Genomic DNA, 16,895 nt, shown 5'->3' on the forward strand with positions numbered 1-16,895 from the left:
ACTAATTTTTCTGAGTTGGGAATCCAGCCCAGAACCTTATGCAAACATGTACCGAGTCACAGTCTTCTTTGAAACTAGTGAATATAAAACAAACAGTAAAAACACAAAGGAAGCTGACAATCATGAGGCAAGTCAACATTTGCAAGGACAAAACATAGAGCATACAGAATTAAAATCTTACTCCTCCTCCTAGTCACTTAATCATATGTAGATTGGACATAGTTACTTACATACACTATATATTAGATGATGAAATGAAAGATCTTCTACCTGTATTATGTTATGTACTTTCTTGTTATTATTAGTAATAGATGCTTAGGCCTTATGGAATAAACAACAGTGGTTTTTTTTCCCCCTTAGCTTGGATGATCTGACAGTCTGACAGTGTTGTACTAACAAAGTGTGTGTAGGAAAAATGGAAAGGCCTGTTGCTTAGCCACAAAGCCCTAGAGTGGAGAGTGTGAGCCTATGGGTAAACAGATTACCTGGCAGCCCTTCCAGAGATCAGCAGACGTGTACAGCTCCAGGTACCTGCCCTTGTCCCAACTCTGTCTCTTTCTAATGAAACCCCACTCTAAGTCATGGGCCCTTGTAGGCACTTGAGAATATTTTGTCATTTGAATAGATAATTCATTTCCACATCTAAGGTACACAGATCTGTGAAATGCAGCAGTGAGGTTGATGTCTTACAGTAAACTACAGGTTGCCATGCAAGACTGGTAGCAATGCAATCTTGTCTAACTCAAGAAAAACAAGAACATCCTTGTTCTAGCTCATCCTTGGGCTGCAAAGCCTTGTTACTGTGTCCCCAAATGGGAGAGGCATAAAACACAAAGCCATGTAGGTGGTCTCGCAGTGCTATCCCAGCAAATTACTTGCCGTGTTCTAGGTAACTGTATGAAGCAATTTAAAGAGGAAATCGGCTGCAGTGTTTGTTCTCAAGGAACCCATAGTCTTGTGAAGTGTTGATGATGACAGGTGGAAAGAAAGTGGTCTCAAGGGTATACAGAGAAGGCTATCTAAGTCATTTATGGGAAGACCAACAGGATATCAAGTTCATTACTCTAGCTGAGTATTCTGGAGTAATTAGCAGTTGCCCAGGTGTTAGCTGGAGATTGTGATAATAACGGCAGTAAAGGAAAGTAATTTCAGAAGGGAAGGAATAGAGCCGCACAGGCAAAGTCATTCAAGATAACATTGCGATCAGGTAGCTGTAGCCACAGTGCAGAAGGCAAGCTACACTAGAGACCACACGGAAATTGAATACGTTCTACTGTGTCCCCATTTTATCATAAAAGTTAAAATATATTAATCTTATTTGTTTGTTTGTTTTTCGAGACAAGGTTTCTCTGTATAGTCCTGGCTGTCCTGGAACTCACTCTGTAGACCAGGATGGCCTCGAACTCAGAAACCCGCCTGCCTCTGCCTCCCAAGTGCTGGGATTAAAGGCATGCACCACCACTGCCTGGCAAAAATATATTAATCTTGCTGAACTAAAATGTATCAAATTAATATATTATACCTAATTAGTAATTATGTTTGGACTATTTGAGTTCATGATAACCATCTCATGGAGTACGTATATTTTATTTACTTGTTTGTTTTTTTTTTCTTGCGGGGCACTGTGTGGGTGTTGTATACATACTTAGCATTGATGAGTGCATGTGTGTACACAAGAACACAAGCATATGTGTGCACATATATGCAGAGGTCAGAGGTCAGTGTTGGGTGTTTTCCCCTGCTTGTTCTATATTTTCAGCCTTTGAGACAGACTCTCTTCCTGAACCCAAAACTCATCAGTACAACTAGGCTGGCTGGCAGCTAATGAACTTCAGGCATACCTGTGTGTTCACACCCACAGAGTTGGGTTAGAGGTCTCATGCCTGGCTTCTTATGTGGGTTCTAAAGATATGAGCTCAAGACCCCATGCTTGCTTGCAGGCACTTAACTGTATGAGCCCTCTCCTCTGTCCCTCTAGCAAGCAGATTTTACACGAACAAATACCAAGGTTTTTAAACCAATTCTACCACTGTGTAATAGTTGGTTTTTCTAACTGAAAGTTGTGAAACTCATCTATACTCCCTAATTTTTAAAGACACTTCATAGAATGCAGGTGTGATAACCAAGAAAGTGTTTTGCTGTCTTTCCAGAAGAGGATCGCTTGCTCCTTTCGATCGTTACACGTTATACATTAGGCAACGAGCTACCTGAGCTCTTCATCTGTACACTGGAATCCTACAACATAAGGTTGACTCCAGAGCTGCAAAACCATGAGCACCAAGACTTAAGTTAGCCTGGGCTTATTTCCCACAAATGAAAATACGTGGGAAGCAACTTTATCTTCAAGGTAACAAGACAGAGGAACTGAATGAAGAAGCGTTCCAGGGCACACTCACAATTGCCAAAGGCATCATCAAGTATGCAACAGAAAGAGGGAGTGGCATAGGGATAAAGAAGTATAGTGGATATGAAGATGCACCGTTAATGTACTTGGCATTTCACATTTATCCCTGAAATGACATCAATATGAGTGAGCTGTGTAGGCTAAAGCAAAAGGATAATGAGTTCCAGTCTATCTGGATAACAGAGCAACTTGCAGCTCTAGAAAACCTTACATGAATAGACCTATAAATGTGGGACTTCAAGTGAAAGAGACACGTAAGCAGTCCCTCTCATCTCTCCTCTCTAGAGGTGACAACAATCAAACCATCAGTGTGGGGGCGACTAGAAACAGTCCTCATCATGACCTTTCTCAACCATGCTTGTCTGTTTCAGCACGAGACAAAACACTGTTCTTTACTTCTGCCGTTGTAATCCATTTAGCCCTCTTCTAAATTTAATAACGAAATGCCCGTGTTTTGTTTATATGTGCCAACCTTCTTCCTCCTCAGCTGCGTGTTTCTGAAAGACATCTTGGCACCTGAATTCCTGTCCTTCGTCTGTGTTGCTATGACAGATCAAGGACACCTGACCATTCTTTCACCCATCTTCCTGTTGGTGAATGCTTAGGTGGCTTCCCATGTGTTTAGTTTGTAGACATACAGTCGTGAGCATTCTTGTCTGCACACATATTCCTACCACATACTGGCCAGTAGCACCACTTGCTCTTAAGGGACACTTGCGTTCAGCTAGAGCCAATTCCACACTGTTAAAAAAAAATCCTGTAGTCCTTTCAGAGTCTATGGGCACTGAAAACAAAATATCATATGGCTAAGAAGCACTTAAAAATCAGAGTCAACCAAAATTAAAGCTCTTACACATTGTTCTTGTAGACCTTGAGGATGCGGAGATGAGTCCCAAGGTGTTAGCTGGAGGCTGTGGATCTCCTCTGCTCAGAACTCCTCTGATTTGTCCAGGATGCATTTACCAAGTGTGATAGTTAATCTTGGTTGTGTACTTTTCTGGATCTGGAATAAACTAAAAGGGTGAGAGTTTAGCTGGAGAGTTATAACATTAGGGTACTGAGAATCTTCAAAGTGTTATTGAGTTGGTCTATGATTTGACTTTACAGGTGTCGATGTGGGGCCTGAAACTATACACCTTTGTAATCAAAATGGCAGGCGGGCTTCTATGGACATTTCAGAAATCGTTGGCAATTCTGTCCTGATTCCAGATACTATCCACCTAATGATTTTTATGACCCTCAAATCACCAATGCATGTAGCAACTTTAAATATTAAACATTTGAACACAACACAATCCATGGGTTACTAAATTGGTACCTGCTGAAGAATGGCAGTAAGGAAATATTGAAGTCTTTGTTCTCAATAATTAGGTTATTATGCTTTTATTATGCAGAACATTTTGTATATACAGTCAAATCACTGCAGTTCATAGCACAGATTAGCCTCATGCCAGGGCTGAGGTGACTCAGGCAGTACTCTTTACCACTGAGGCATGATGACATGGGCAGTGTACATGCTATGTACACAGAAGACTGTGGTGAAGTTTCAGGATGCAAGGTCGGGGAGCACTACCAGAAACTCCTGGAATCTGTTATATACTGGATTTGAATTTGCATTTTGTCATGGTGTGTAGTCATAAACCTGTTATGATGACAGGGTTTTAACAAGCACCAATTTTCACCAATTATCCACAGGTGGGTCTGAGCCACCAAGCATGGCGAATTGTTATAGTGGATGAGGTAGCCGATCACTTAGATGTAAGACAGAATGATTTGAGAGGAAAACCTATGGATCCAGGTTACTGTGGCATGAGAGATCTAAGTAGGATTATCTGAACATGGGGAAGAGAAGAAGTTAGAGCATTCTAAGATGGCAGATATTGTGCCTCGCTGGGCTAATAACCACAGAGTGCTTGACCTCAGGTGTGCTGAAAATGGTGGGCAACAGATGGGTACTTGGGGTAGAGAGCATCTTCTGTCAGCCCAGACAAGTGCTAGAAAGAGTTCACTCACGTTTTACCTTCTTTCCCAAGGGCAGGAAATCAAGTCATGAGGGTGTGTGACTTGGTCGGCAGAGCTGAAAACACACTGGGTAAACAGTGGCCATAAACATGGGCCGCTGCCTTAATACCTTAATAAGCATGACACAGGTGATAGAGCCCATGGGTCAGTGTGGACAGGTGACATCTGCGAGTCGGGGAGGATTCTAGACATCCGCAGACAGGTCTGGACGTCTACTTACGGAATAGCTCAGGACCATATTCTGCTTTCTCTATATGCATGTTCCCTGGAGCTTACCCCTCTATGATACAGGGAGGTACCTCAGGAAACCATACACTGGTTTAACATAAACTTGAAATTGTACAGAAAAGCCTTGGATGACCCAGTTCATCTGGATCTAAACTCCCTCTGAAAATATCTCATAATAGTATCTGCCTCAGAGGAGAGCCCTGGCCTTGTGAATCACAGACTAAAGGACTTAAGGAAATCGTTCCCAGAGACAAATGTTGATTGGTTTGAGTACATCTCTTTTCTACCATCAGGCAAAATGGGGACTATAATTTAAAAATAAAGTAAATATTTCTTGAACACACATCTAAAGCTATGATGTCCGATTTCCCAGTGTTCGTTATGAGTAAACTTCTTCCTGATAGACAATTATGGTCTAGCCTTGTCTTCAAGGCTGATAGATTGTCCACATAGTTGCGTGTAAATGTACGTGTGTTGCATCAATATGTACTGTCAAAGAAGCAAGCTTCTTTTGACCACAAGATCAGGGGAGTGGGGAGGCGTGTATGTATGACAGCAGGAACAGCTGAAATCCACCTTGAAGAAGGTAAGCCAAGGTTGTCTGAAGTAGCTGGTTGGGAAATGATCTGCTCTGCAGGCACTAGGACCTCCTTTAAAATCCCCAGCCCTACCCTAGGCAACATAGGAGAGCTGGTCCCAACGGTTCCAGAGCAGCGAGCCTTGACGGTATGGGCCCTGGAGAGCCGGTGGGCTGACCACCTCAGCTACCACCCAGGCCCAGATCCCGTGCTTTGAATTGACCCACTCCAGCATCTACCCTATCTATGAACAGCTAAAGCAGGACTGGGTGGTCCTGCAGATCCATGCTGCAAGATCGCCACCTTATAGGGCAACCACAGGATATCTGAGGGGAGCCCCGGTGAGGATCCAGGATTGATGGAGTAGCAGAAGCCAGAGGCCTCAAACCAGACCAATGACTCACTGCAATGACACACTTCAGCTTCCAAGGCGAGAGCTTTTCTTTCTTTCTTTCTTTCTTTCTTTCTTTCTTTCTTTCTTTCTTTCTTTCTCTCTCTCTCTCTCTCTCTCTCTCTCTCTCTCTCTCTCTCTCTCTCTCTCTCTCTCTCTCTCTCTCTCCATCTCTCTATTTCTTTCTTTCTTTCTTCCTTTTGGGAGATGTTGCAGAGGCAGAAGGCTGATACAAAGGGATGGGGAGATGAGTAGGATTGGGGATAATGATGTGAAATTCACAAAGAATCAATAAGAAAAATTTAAAAAATCCTCACCGTCCAAGACCAGGCCTGCTACGGTGCTGATTCTACACTACCCCAGCAATGGGGACAGAGGCAGGGAGTTTGCTGCTTCAGTCTAATTCCAGGTTTAATGAGATAATTTTTCTCTAAATGTGAAAAGTAAAACCAAAACCTGCTGTTAAGAGCCCTCTCAACTCACAAAAGTCATTTTCCCTTTGACTATGTGATTCTGTTTTTCAATGTTGCAAGCATTTGCTGCCCTAATGTCTCAAAGGCTGAGCAGGAGGTAGATCACAGAAGACCCCTGAGGTCACCCCCACGTATGCTGGTCCTTCATGAACAATACACACCCCCTAAAGGAGCACATATATATGCCACACACACCTAAATAAATAAATAAATAAATAAATAAATAAATAAGGCATTCAGATCAGAGGTTGTATTCAAAACCAAAAAAAAAAAGAAATAAATAAAAATATGAAAAGTTTACATCTGCATATATGTTATACTATTTTTTCAGAAGCCAGGTTTTTCACCTTGTGTGGAGGGGGACCTCATCTTGGAAGAGCAGACTTAGAGAAGATTTTATGAAAACCTATGATTCCTAATCAAACAACTAGAAAATTAAAAAGTAAATACATAAAGAGGCATGAAAGGTTAACTGTGCACACTCGTGTGGTAGCTAGGTTACCCCCCGCCTCCATCATCGCTCTGCTGTCACCGTGGGGCCCTTACATGATTCATAATGTTTCCATACAGGTTTGCCTCCTGCCTTCCGAAGAGATGGAGAATAATAGGAGTGTTTTGTCGTTTGCGCAATGGCGTGTGTCTGCCAGTAGATGGCAGTAACACGTTGAATGCTGCCAGCTTTTTCTTTTTCTTTCTTTTTTTTTTTTTTCCTTCCAGGGCCGTTTTCTGATATATGTTGGGTATCATAGAGTGAATCTCAGAACAGGAAGCGGAGGCATAAGCAGAAAGGATTCTGGAAAGGTCTCTTTGTTTTCATATCCACAGAGAAAGCAAGAAAAAAAAATTGAATGTAATTTGCAAATCCCTGTGGCCCAAATCTGAAGAACTACAGGGGGTGGCACGTTCCATTCTAACCATCTTGGATGCTGTCCTTTGTTGAGCTGTGATTCCTAAGGCTCTCCATCAGGTAAGCTGACAAAACATTTAATTATTTGCACCGTAGAATCTAGCCACCAGATCATCTTCTCATTTTAAATCCTCCCTGTGCTGCCATTTTTAAAAGCCTAATGTTTAGGTGTAAATTATAAGAACTAAAGGCATCATTTGATTTGTAAACTGCTTACTACTATTCCTTTATCTTTCAAAGGAAACAGCCTCTGTCTGGAAATGGTGACTTACAATACAGACTAGGAATTAAGGAGTGTGTGTCTGTGAAAGAAACAGATGTTTGGGGTTCATTGTATAGAGAGAACATCTGTTTTGTTAGACTTAATGTCAACCCACTAGATTTCAGGACGACACCGCCTATTTGGCATCTTTAAATCATTAAATGCTCGGTGAAATTGGAGCTACCTTTTCTGTGCTTTTTTTGTTTTTTGTTTTTTTTTTAATTCAATTTAATTTTATTTATTTAGAAGCTCCGGAGAAGCCATATGCAGACAGTGATATCAATATATAAGGGTGTTTGGCTATTTAGACGTTCTCATTTTTCTTAGAAATTTATCAGCATAGAGGGAAAGAGACCACCCAGAGTAACATTAAAATACATTTGATTTGTTAAAAGTGAAATGATCCGAGAATTCCTGTATATTCCACAACCTCCTGTTTTGTTACCTTTTAATAGCCAGAAGCTTGAGAACTGGGTAGGTTTCTTTCCTTCCTGGAACATTTCATGGTTGGATTTTATTATCAGTACTATTACTACCAATCACCAGGAAAACTCACTTGAGACCAAATGAGAATAATTTACATTGTGTAGAGTCTGTGCCTGTCACTAAAATGTTTTACACCACACTCATAATGTTCCATTCAGTGATCACACTGCTACATTAGCAGAAGACCTACAGGCAGGAGTGGAAAGACAAGTTTTTAAGATTACAAAGCTCTCTCTCTCTCTCTCTCTCTCTCTCTCTCTCTCTCTTTCTCTCTCTCTCTCTCTCGTGTGTGTGTGTGTGTGTGTGTGTGTGTGTGTGTGTGTGTGTGTGTGTGTGTATGTGTGTGCAATGTGTAATGTCTCTTGTGAGGACAAAGATGAAGGCATTAGTGTTTGTGAGGAGAATCTGCATGGAAATATTACATCTAATCTATTCTGAGCAGTGTGTCCTGTAAGAAATACAGACCCGAGATATCAACCCAGGCTTTGGTCGGTACTAAACAAAAGGCCTTAAAACAAACAAACAAAAAACAAACAAACAAAAAATACCTTGGGGTACCTGAAGTATATTTTCTCATCATATGGCAAACAAACCAAGCAATCTCACTCAGTAAATTATATCGGGCGGCAATACACTCCCCCTTAAAACATTTCAAAATAGTGTCTGCCTCAGCAGAAAGCCCTTGTCTCACATATTTCAGAACTCCAACTGACTATAGGATGTAAAGAAAAATGTTTCCTTGGAAAGGGTTTTCAGAAATAAATGCTAATTGGCTCAGATGTATTGTACAGTACCCGCCATGCCTGCAGGTGATTAAGTGAGTAACTTTGTGCTTTGTAAATACCAGAGCTGGTTGATTGGACTATAGTTTGCATTTATGAATGGATATTTATATTTGGTCCCTGGATGCTACCTGTTTGATTTTGTTTTTAAAGTTGCCGTGTCTCCTTAGCTGTTCATCTGGCTTGGATGCTCACTTCTCCTGGTTGCTTGTCTTGCTTAGTTATTCTTTGACACATATGGTCAGAGTGGGAAAAGCTGACGCGCACACACAACTCCACCTTGCAAAACATGCCCTTTGAACTCATCAGAAATGAAATGTTCCCATTACAAACCATCTAAAGCTAATGAGAGTATTTCACTCTTTATGAAAAATGCAGTGGAGATTCATTTGTAAGGCACACATTACCCTTTTTTTTTTTTTTTTTTTTTTAGGTAGAGCTTAACTCTGAGTTGGAAATGGGGACATGGTTCAGGTTCTGCCACTTGTGAGCTTTGTAGGCTCCAAAAGGACAGCAGCTACCACAGAAGTAGTTGAAAAGTCAAGTCAAAGCCAGATTCTAATTCCTTCCACTTTTTGCTGTTGATTTCTGAGCTCAGCTCTATGAGGGGCATCCCTGGATCTCCTAACTCCAGTTTGACAATGAGTGTTTCACTGGGCATGAGGGTAGAGAAGTGGAGACATTTTGGCGGTCTTTGGCCAGTTCCTTCTTTGGTAGAAACAGCAAGCAGTGGATGGAAAACTGGGGACGAGCTTAGCAGCTTCACTGTTTTCTAACAAATAACTAAAGTTCTGTAGCCTCTAGCACACTGTCCATAGAGCAATGATGTGCCTACTTAGAAAACGGTGGAAATAAAATATTTTCTGTTCAGGGCTTAGTGACTGTCGCCTTCCTCTCTTATCTGCCACCCCAGCACCCAAGAAAGGAACAGGTATCATTGCTATTATTAGTGCCAGTGATGAAGTGCCTTCTGCCACAACAGGAAAGTGTGGAGAGGGATGAGACCAAGAAGGGATTTGAACTGTGGTTAAGTGTCATCTTGGAAGAGGGCTTTGGCTGAACATCAGCAAGACCAATGTGTTACCCATGACAATGTCAGTTAGTGGAGACATTGCAGGCCCTTTCTGGTGAGTTCGTGGAACTTCTAGATGGTTCTCCCTGTCCATTGGTGGTATTTCAGACTGCACTGTGCTTGTTTGTATGTTTCATTTTTTTTTTCCTTTTAGCAAAATCAAGTGATGATAATCCAAGAGCATCATCATCACTTCATCTTACCTTAAGAGGACTTGTGTTTCAGACAAAAGGCCTCTGGGAGGATTCACAGAGGCAAATCTATGTTTTGTGAGGGATCACAATTTTTTTTTAAAAAAGTAACTTCTATAATACTATGATAATCAGATCATGGCACCTAAGCCTAAGAAATGTCTTAGCTCTGACTGAGACCCAAACTCTCTGGGCCTAAATCCTGTTAAGGTCACAGTTATATGTGGGAAGGCAAAATGTGCCTGATGAAATTGTTGACATGCTACGAAGGCCCCGCTTCTCCCTAAAGACTCTCTAAGTGCAGCTTGGTGCTTCTGACAGCTGTGTGCTACCGGGATCTCTGTGAGCTAGAGCCTGGGTGACCTTTCAGCACCCCAAGCCTCCTAATCCCTTCCTTCAACCACCCTGGGCCTCTTTAAACTGACTCCAGTAACAGGGCTGTCAGCTCCATCTTCATGGCCACCAGGATGACTTAATGGACTCAGGATAGCATAGAGAGGACGGCCGAGAGCAGGAAAGGCTGAGCAACTGGAGGATACCATGTCTCAGCAGGACAGGCTCTGAGCCTGGAATCTGTTGCCAGTCATTTCTCTTGGCTCCAGCTTCCTCCAAGTTCCTGTGAGTCGTTAATTGCAGGCTGAAGTTTATCAGAAACCATCTGTAAGTGCAAGTAAGTAATTTTGTCTTTTTTTTCCAACAAAAAATGAGCATAGAATGAGATGGTGACATTTCTTGCCTTCAGTGGCTATGCACATCCCTATTTCTTGTTATCCTTCCTGTACAGAAACTTGGTGGACTTACTTTGTGGCAATGTCTCGCTTGTCTTCAAAAATATATTATTCATTTCTGTACTTATATAATTGGATGTTTTATTCATCTTACAGAGCAAGGAGGATCAGTTGATCACCTGTTCTTGAAATATAATTAAAATCAGAAACAATTAATTTAGGATCTTTTAGGTTCTGTGATGTTAACTTCAATTCCATTGGTTTTTACCTTCATTTGAGTATTGCCCCATGAACAATATTCACATCCAACTGGTATGCAACGCAGAATCCAAATTCCTATAATTTTGATGTCCAGAAATTTTGGAGAGGAAAAGAGTCAGAGCTGCTGCTATTGCATCCTGCACCTCTATTCGATCTGGGGGCAGCTTTCATCACTCAGCTTCGCCTGACATATGTTTTGCTTTGTGGGTAAAGTTAGCACATTCTTTGGTTGCCCTTTACTGTGATGTAACAAATGGTAGCCACCAAATTCAGGGCAAAATAATACTGGTTTTCACTCTGTTAACTGCGGGACGATGATAAAAGTTCTCTTACTTGCAAAGCAAAGAAACGCTATGTTCTACGAACTGCCACATCCACTATGGCTCTCTAGGTCCCTAAAGTTTGAATTTTCATCTGAATACATAATTAGTCTCAGTAGAATTTTCCACAGTTAACTTAGAAGTTTAATTTAATTTTACCTATTCAACTGGGCACGTTAAGTTTCAATGCAACAACTATTGATACATTGCTTTCTTAGGTTCCCATGTCTGTTATTTGAAATTCTGGATTTGAAATGGAAGAAACATAAAGAAAGAAAACTTTGCCTAAAATATATGAATGAAAAACAGTTACAAGGAAAATATCCAAATGAGTACAGAGAAACACAGAAGTCATCTATATGGGTGTTTTCAAGGATTTCCAAAGTTCAAAAATTCCTTTAAATGTCTCTGTGATTCCTGTAATAATTGAATTAGAGTTTCATTCTTTCTGAGATTACATACAGGAAGCCCTCCATGTGATCACGCGCCATGCAGGAGCAATGTAGGAGAAATGATGTCCCTACATTATTAAAGAGTGATTTAATATTGTTTTAGTCAGTGGGTGACTTCAAAGATGAAAAGTCACTCTTTAAATAACTTTGGCCATTTTCTGCCAAGAAGTTCTCTTTGGGGAATTTTAATCTCCCAGTAGTCAGAATATACTTTATTCTTGAGTTGTGCAGAACATTTTGTACTTCTGCTTTCCCAGGAGTTGGAGTAATTCATTAAATCACAACTTTCATTACTTACAGCATTGTGACTGACATGATCTTGTAAAAGGCTTAACAGTACACAGGTTACAGGCTTAAGCCTCAGTTTGAGATCTAGTCACTTGTTTGTTAGTTTGTCCGTCTTCCACATGTCTTTGTGAGACATTACTTTTATGAAATTTCCTCTCTGTAACTGAAGTTGTTCTAGAGTATTCTAGGAATCTTCTTTTTATTGGAATTATGGTGGGAGTGGCCTTAAAAAGTGAAGACAAAGGAAAGGAACCCAAACTTCTGTGCAAAGAATGCAAGTTTGAGGAATGAGTGAAGATTTGCATGTGGAGACCAAGGAGCCAGGAAGTTCATTCCAAGCCATTCTAAAACAAGAGAGCACCATGTCCTCTCCAGGAGCGTGGAGGATGGAGTCATTTCTTTGAAAAGCTAAAAATTCCAGAGGTTTTTTTTTTTTTAATTTTTTATTAGATATTTTCTTCATTTACATTTCAAATGCTATCCCAAAAGTCCCCTAAACCTGCCCCCCACCCTGCTCCCCTACCCACTCACTCACTCCCATTTCTTGGCCCTGGCGTTCCCCTGTACTGGGGCATATAAAGTTTGCAAGACCAAGGGGCCTCTCTTCCCAATGATGGCCAACTAGGCCATCTTCTGCTACATATGCAGCTAGAGACACGAGCTCTGGGGGTACTGGTTAGTTTATATTGTTGTTCCACCTATGGGGTTTGCAGACCCCTTCAGCTCCTTGGGTACTTTCTCTAGCTCCTCCATTGGGGTCCCTGTGTTCCATCTTATAGATGACTGTGAGCATCTGCTTGGCACTGGCAAAGCCTCACAGGAGACAGCTATATTAGGGTCCTTTCAGCAAAATCTTGCTGGCATATGCAATAGTGTCTGCGTTTGGTGGCTGATTATGGGATGGACCTCCCGGTGGGGCAGTCTCTGGATGGTCCATCCTTTCATCTTAGCTCCAAACTTTGTCTCTGCAACTCCTTCAATGGATATTTTATTCCCTATTCTAGGGAGGAATGAAGTATCCACACATTGATCTTCCCTCTTGATTTTCTTGTGTTTTGGAAATTGTATCTTGGGTATTCTAGGTTTCTGGGCTAATATCCACTTATCAGTGAGTGCATAGCAAGTGACTTCTTTTATGACTGGGTTGCCTCACTCAGAATAATATCCTCCAGATACATCTATTTGTCCAAGAATTTCATAAATTCATTGTTTTTAATAGCTGAGTAATACTCCATTTGTAAATGTACCACATTTTCTGTATCCATTCCTCTGTTGAGGGATATCTGGATTTTTCCAGCTTCTGTCTATTATAAATAAGGCTGCTATGAACATAGTGGAGCATGTGTCCTTATTATCAGTTAGAACATCTTCTGGGTATATGCCCAGGAGAGGTATTGCTGGATCTACCGATAATACTATGTCCAGTTTTCTGAGGAACTGCCAGACTGATTTCCAGCTGGTTGTACAAGCTTGCAATCCCACCAGCAATGGAGGAGTGTTTCTCTTTCTCCACATCCTCACCAGCCTCTGCTGTCACCTGAATTTTTGATTTTAGCCATTCTGACTGGTGTGAGGTGGAATCTCAGGGTTGTTTTGATTTGCATTTCCCTGATGATTAAGAATGTTGAACATTTTTTCAAGTGCTTCTCAGCCCTTTGGTATTCTTCAGTTGAGAATTCTTTGTTTAGCTCTGTACCACATTTTTGGGGGTTATTTGAATTTCTGGAGTTCAGCTTCTTGAGCTCTTTGAATATATTGGATATTAGTCCGCTATAAGATTTAGGATTGGTAAAAATTCTTTCCCAATCTGTTGGTGGCCTTTTTATCTTATTGGCAGTATCTTTTGCCCCACAGAAGCTTTGCAGTTTTATTAGGTTCCATTGTCGATTCTTGATCTTACAGCACAGGCCATTGCTGTTCTATTCAGGAATTTTTCCCCTGTGCCCATATCTTCGAGGCTTTTCCCCACTTTCTTCTCTATAAATTTCAGTGTCTCTGGTTTTATGTGGAGATCTTTGATCCACTTAGACTTGAGCTTTGTACAAGGAGGTAAGAATGGATCAATTCTCATTCTTCTACATGATAATCGCCAGTTGTGCCAGCACCATTTTTGAAAACTCTGTCTTTTTTCCACTGGATGATTTTAGCTCCCTTGTCAAAGATCAAGTAATCATAGGTGTGTGGGTTCATTTCTGGGTCTTAAATTCTATTCCATTGATCTACCTCTCTGTTGCTGTACCAATACCATGCAGTTTTTATCACAATTGCTCTATAGTACAGCTTGAGGTCAGGCATAGTGATTCCCCAAGAGGTTCTTTTATTGTTGAGAATAGTTTTTGCTATCCTAGTTTTTTGTTATTCCAGATGAATTTGCAAATTGCCCTTTCTAACTCAGTGAAGAATTGAGTTGGAAAAAATTCCAGAGTTTTAATAGAATTCCTCACTATTCTCTATGTCTCCTTCTTCTTCTCCTCCTCCTCCTCTTTCTTCTCTTCCTCCCCATCTTCCTTCTCTTCCTTCTCCTCTTCCCTCCCTCCCTCCCTCCCTCCCTTCCTTTCTTTCTTTCTTTCTTTCTTTCTTTCTTTCTTTCTTTCTTTCTTTCTTTCTTTCTTTCTTTCTTTCTTTCTTTTTGGATTTGGTTTTTCAAGATAGGGATTTTCTTGGTATCCCTCTGTGTCCTGGAACTCACTCTGTAGACCAAGTCAACCTTGAACTTAAAAAGATCCACCTGCCTCTGCCTCAGACTAATTCCTCTTTTAATATCTGGTGTCAACTTCAATTTACTTATAATAAGAGACACATTTGGTAGAAAGAATCTGGTCACTGTATTCTCTGTCCCTTTTCCCAATCTAACCAGTGTTACTGCCAGGGACAAAACAAACCTGGTAGAGAAGAGACAGTTTGATCATATGTGGAAGCATTACCACATTTGTACCCAGGTTTCTGATGTGTGGCTCCAACCTCAGCCTACTGCTCACTACTGTTCAGACATAGCACTTCAACGAGACTCATGGCCACCGCCATTCCCTTTGTTTGTGTTAATGGTTCCTTTGTGGTTGACATCTTGCTCCTGGTATGCTAGTTGGTGCTTTGTAACGAACCCATTTCTACTTTGTGCTAAAGCTATTGAGATGTGTCTTTTACACCTTTACATACAGAGAATACACAAACCTTTTTTTTCAGCAGTGAAATTTACAATGATACTAATAATTTCTTTACATGTCCTGAATCCTATATATTCTCAAAGTCCTAAAAGTATCTTTAACATATCAGACATTATTAGTTAATGTGTCAGTAACTATTTAGTAAAGATTAATCCCTCACGTGTGTGTGTGTGTGTGTGTGTGTGTGTGTGTGTATGTGTGTATGTGTGTGCATGTGCGTGTGTCTACTACTGTAGATTGAATCTATTGCCTCCCACAAGCTAGGCATATGTGTTACCACTTAGCTCCAGGCCAGCCCAGAATATCCTTCTATCCTTCTGTATCTTCAGCTTCGAGTAGTTACACTAGGTTCTACCATCAATCTTTACATATTTATACTAAGATTGATATAAATTATATCAGCATTGCAGGAAAATGCAAAAGTAGAATTCATAATCATCTTGTGTATTACACAGCCCATGTAATATTGAATGGCAGTGCATGTATTCAGAACGAGAGCATAGTCAGTAAATGAAAAAATCAGAAAGAAATAAAGTATGGATTTGTGATACCTTATTAGTTGAAATGCCAACAACACCACAACAATGATGAGTGCCTGAAAGGAAAAAGAAACATGCTAGGGGCCAGGGGCTCACTCATCCTGGCCCACACTTTGACTGAACCTGACTGACAGCTACAATAGCAATAGCCAGCTTCTCCTTTGGCTAATTTGATTGGATTTTCTGGGATCGAGTGTGGGTTTCAAAGTATGGTTAAAAGCCCTGTGAACATAGTTAAAATATGCAGACATATTTTACCATCAGTGAATCTAAAACAGGCAGAGAAAATTAAGCAGAACTAAGAAACTTCGGCTTGAGAGAAGTTAAAGAGAGCTAAAAGCCATGACGTTCAAAACCATTTTAAGATGCTAACGACTTGGTATGTGTTACATAAAGGTATTAGAGATAAATAAGAAAACCAGCAAACAATGCACTTATATCCATTTCTATAGAGGAAACAATGGGAATAAATGAGCTGATATTGATTCCAGATAGGCAACTTCTTATCCTTACCTCTGGTAGTTGACCTCACCTAAGTGGGACTTATTGAATACTTTGTAAAGTAACCACCTAGACAGTTGTACTCACTGGGGAGTGTCAGTAAACCTCAACTCACTTGACAGCCTCATTATTCTGTTCTTTATGAAACGCTGTCTTGAGAATGACGTCTTAAATAATCAAAAAGGAGAGGGTTTATTGACCACATTTTGAAAATCCATCCAGCTCAAAACGAGAAATTTTGATTTCCAATATTTTGAGACTGTGATTCTTGGAAGATTTAGAAGGAAGTCATGTTCTATAGAACAACAACAAACCCAAAGCCAGAACTCTTTGTTAAATGTATTTTCAAAGAGTGGTGTTTCTGAGAAGGAAGTATATTAACCTGATCTCTAAGTAGGTTAATAATTAAATGCATTTTTAAAAAGGCATTCCATTCTTCAGGTGAGTCAGCTTTTTAGCTCCTTACAGAGACACTTCTTGGTTAACACCTTAGGTGCTTTTCTGTGTCGGTTTGTCACAGTCTTCTCTGGGGTAAAGAGCACTCTCTGCCCTTTAGAGCAGTTTATATCCTGGCCTTTCCCCTACGAGGTCCTCACCATTCAATACTGCTACTTAACTGGACTACATGTCCAGCTTCTAACATTCTGTTGATCAAGTCAGTAAGGTATTCAGTATATAAAGAATGTCTGCTAAATCTTAGGTTGAGAACCTCTATATTTTGAAGCAGGTAGTTGGTGATTTTAGGAGAGGTACAAAGAATGTATTACCACGTTCAAAGTCAGATTTATGAAGGTCTGTGAGCCAGTACTTGGTTTCATACACTCGGACTAATTGTTTATTTTAAAA

At 40.6% G+C, this 16,895-nt stretch overlaps 1 protein-coding gene across 10 annotated transcripts in view; it reads left to right on the forward strand.

Moving 5' to 3' along the window:
• Nucleotides 1-6,820: 6,820 nt before the first annotated feature.
• Nucleotides 6,821-16,895, forward strand: part of Scn3a (sodium voltage-gated channel alpha subunit 3) — a 110,401-nt gene continuing 100,326 nt past the window's right edge. For 8 of the 10 annotated variants that reach the window (XM_085834822.1, XM_085834825.1, XM_085834826.1 and 5 more), the window contains exon 1: nucleotides 6,821-7,063. The gene's annotated coding sequence lies outside the window, so the exon portion shown is untranslated. Of the gene's footprint in view, nucleotides 7,064-9,665; nucleotides 10,467-16,895 lie in introns of those variants that run through there. The other 2 variants (XM_085834824.1, XM_085834823.1) reach the window with 1 other exon arrangement.

Source organism: Mus caroli, unplaced genomic scaffold (genome assembly GCF_978045245.1).
Source record: "Mus caroli unplaced genomic scaffold, Mus_caroli_1 scaffold_2, whole genome shotgun sequence".
NCBI lineage: Eukaryota > Metazoa > Chordata > Mammalia > Rodentia > Muridae > Mus > Mus caroli.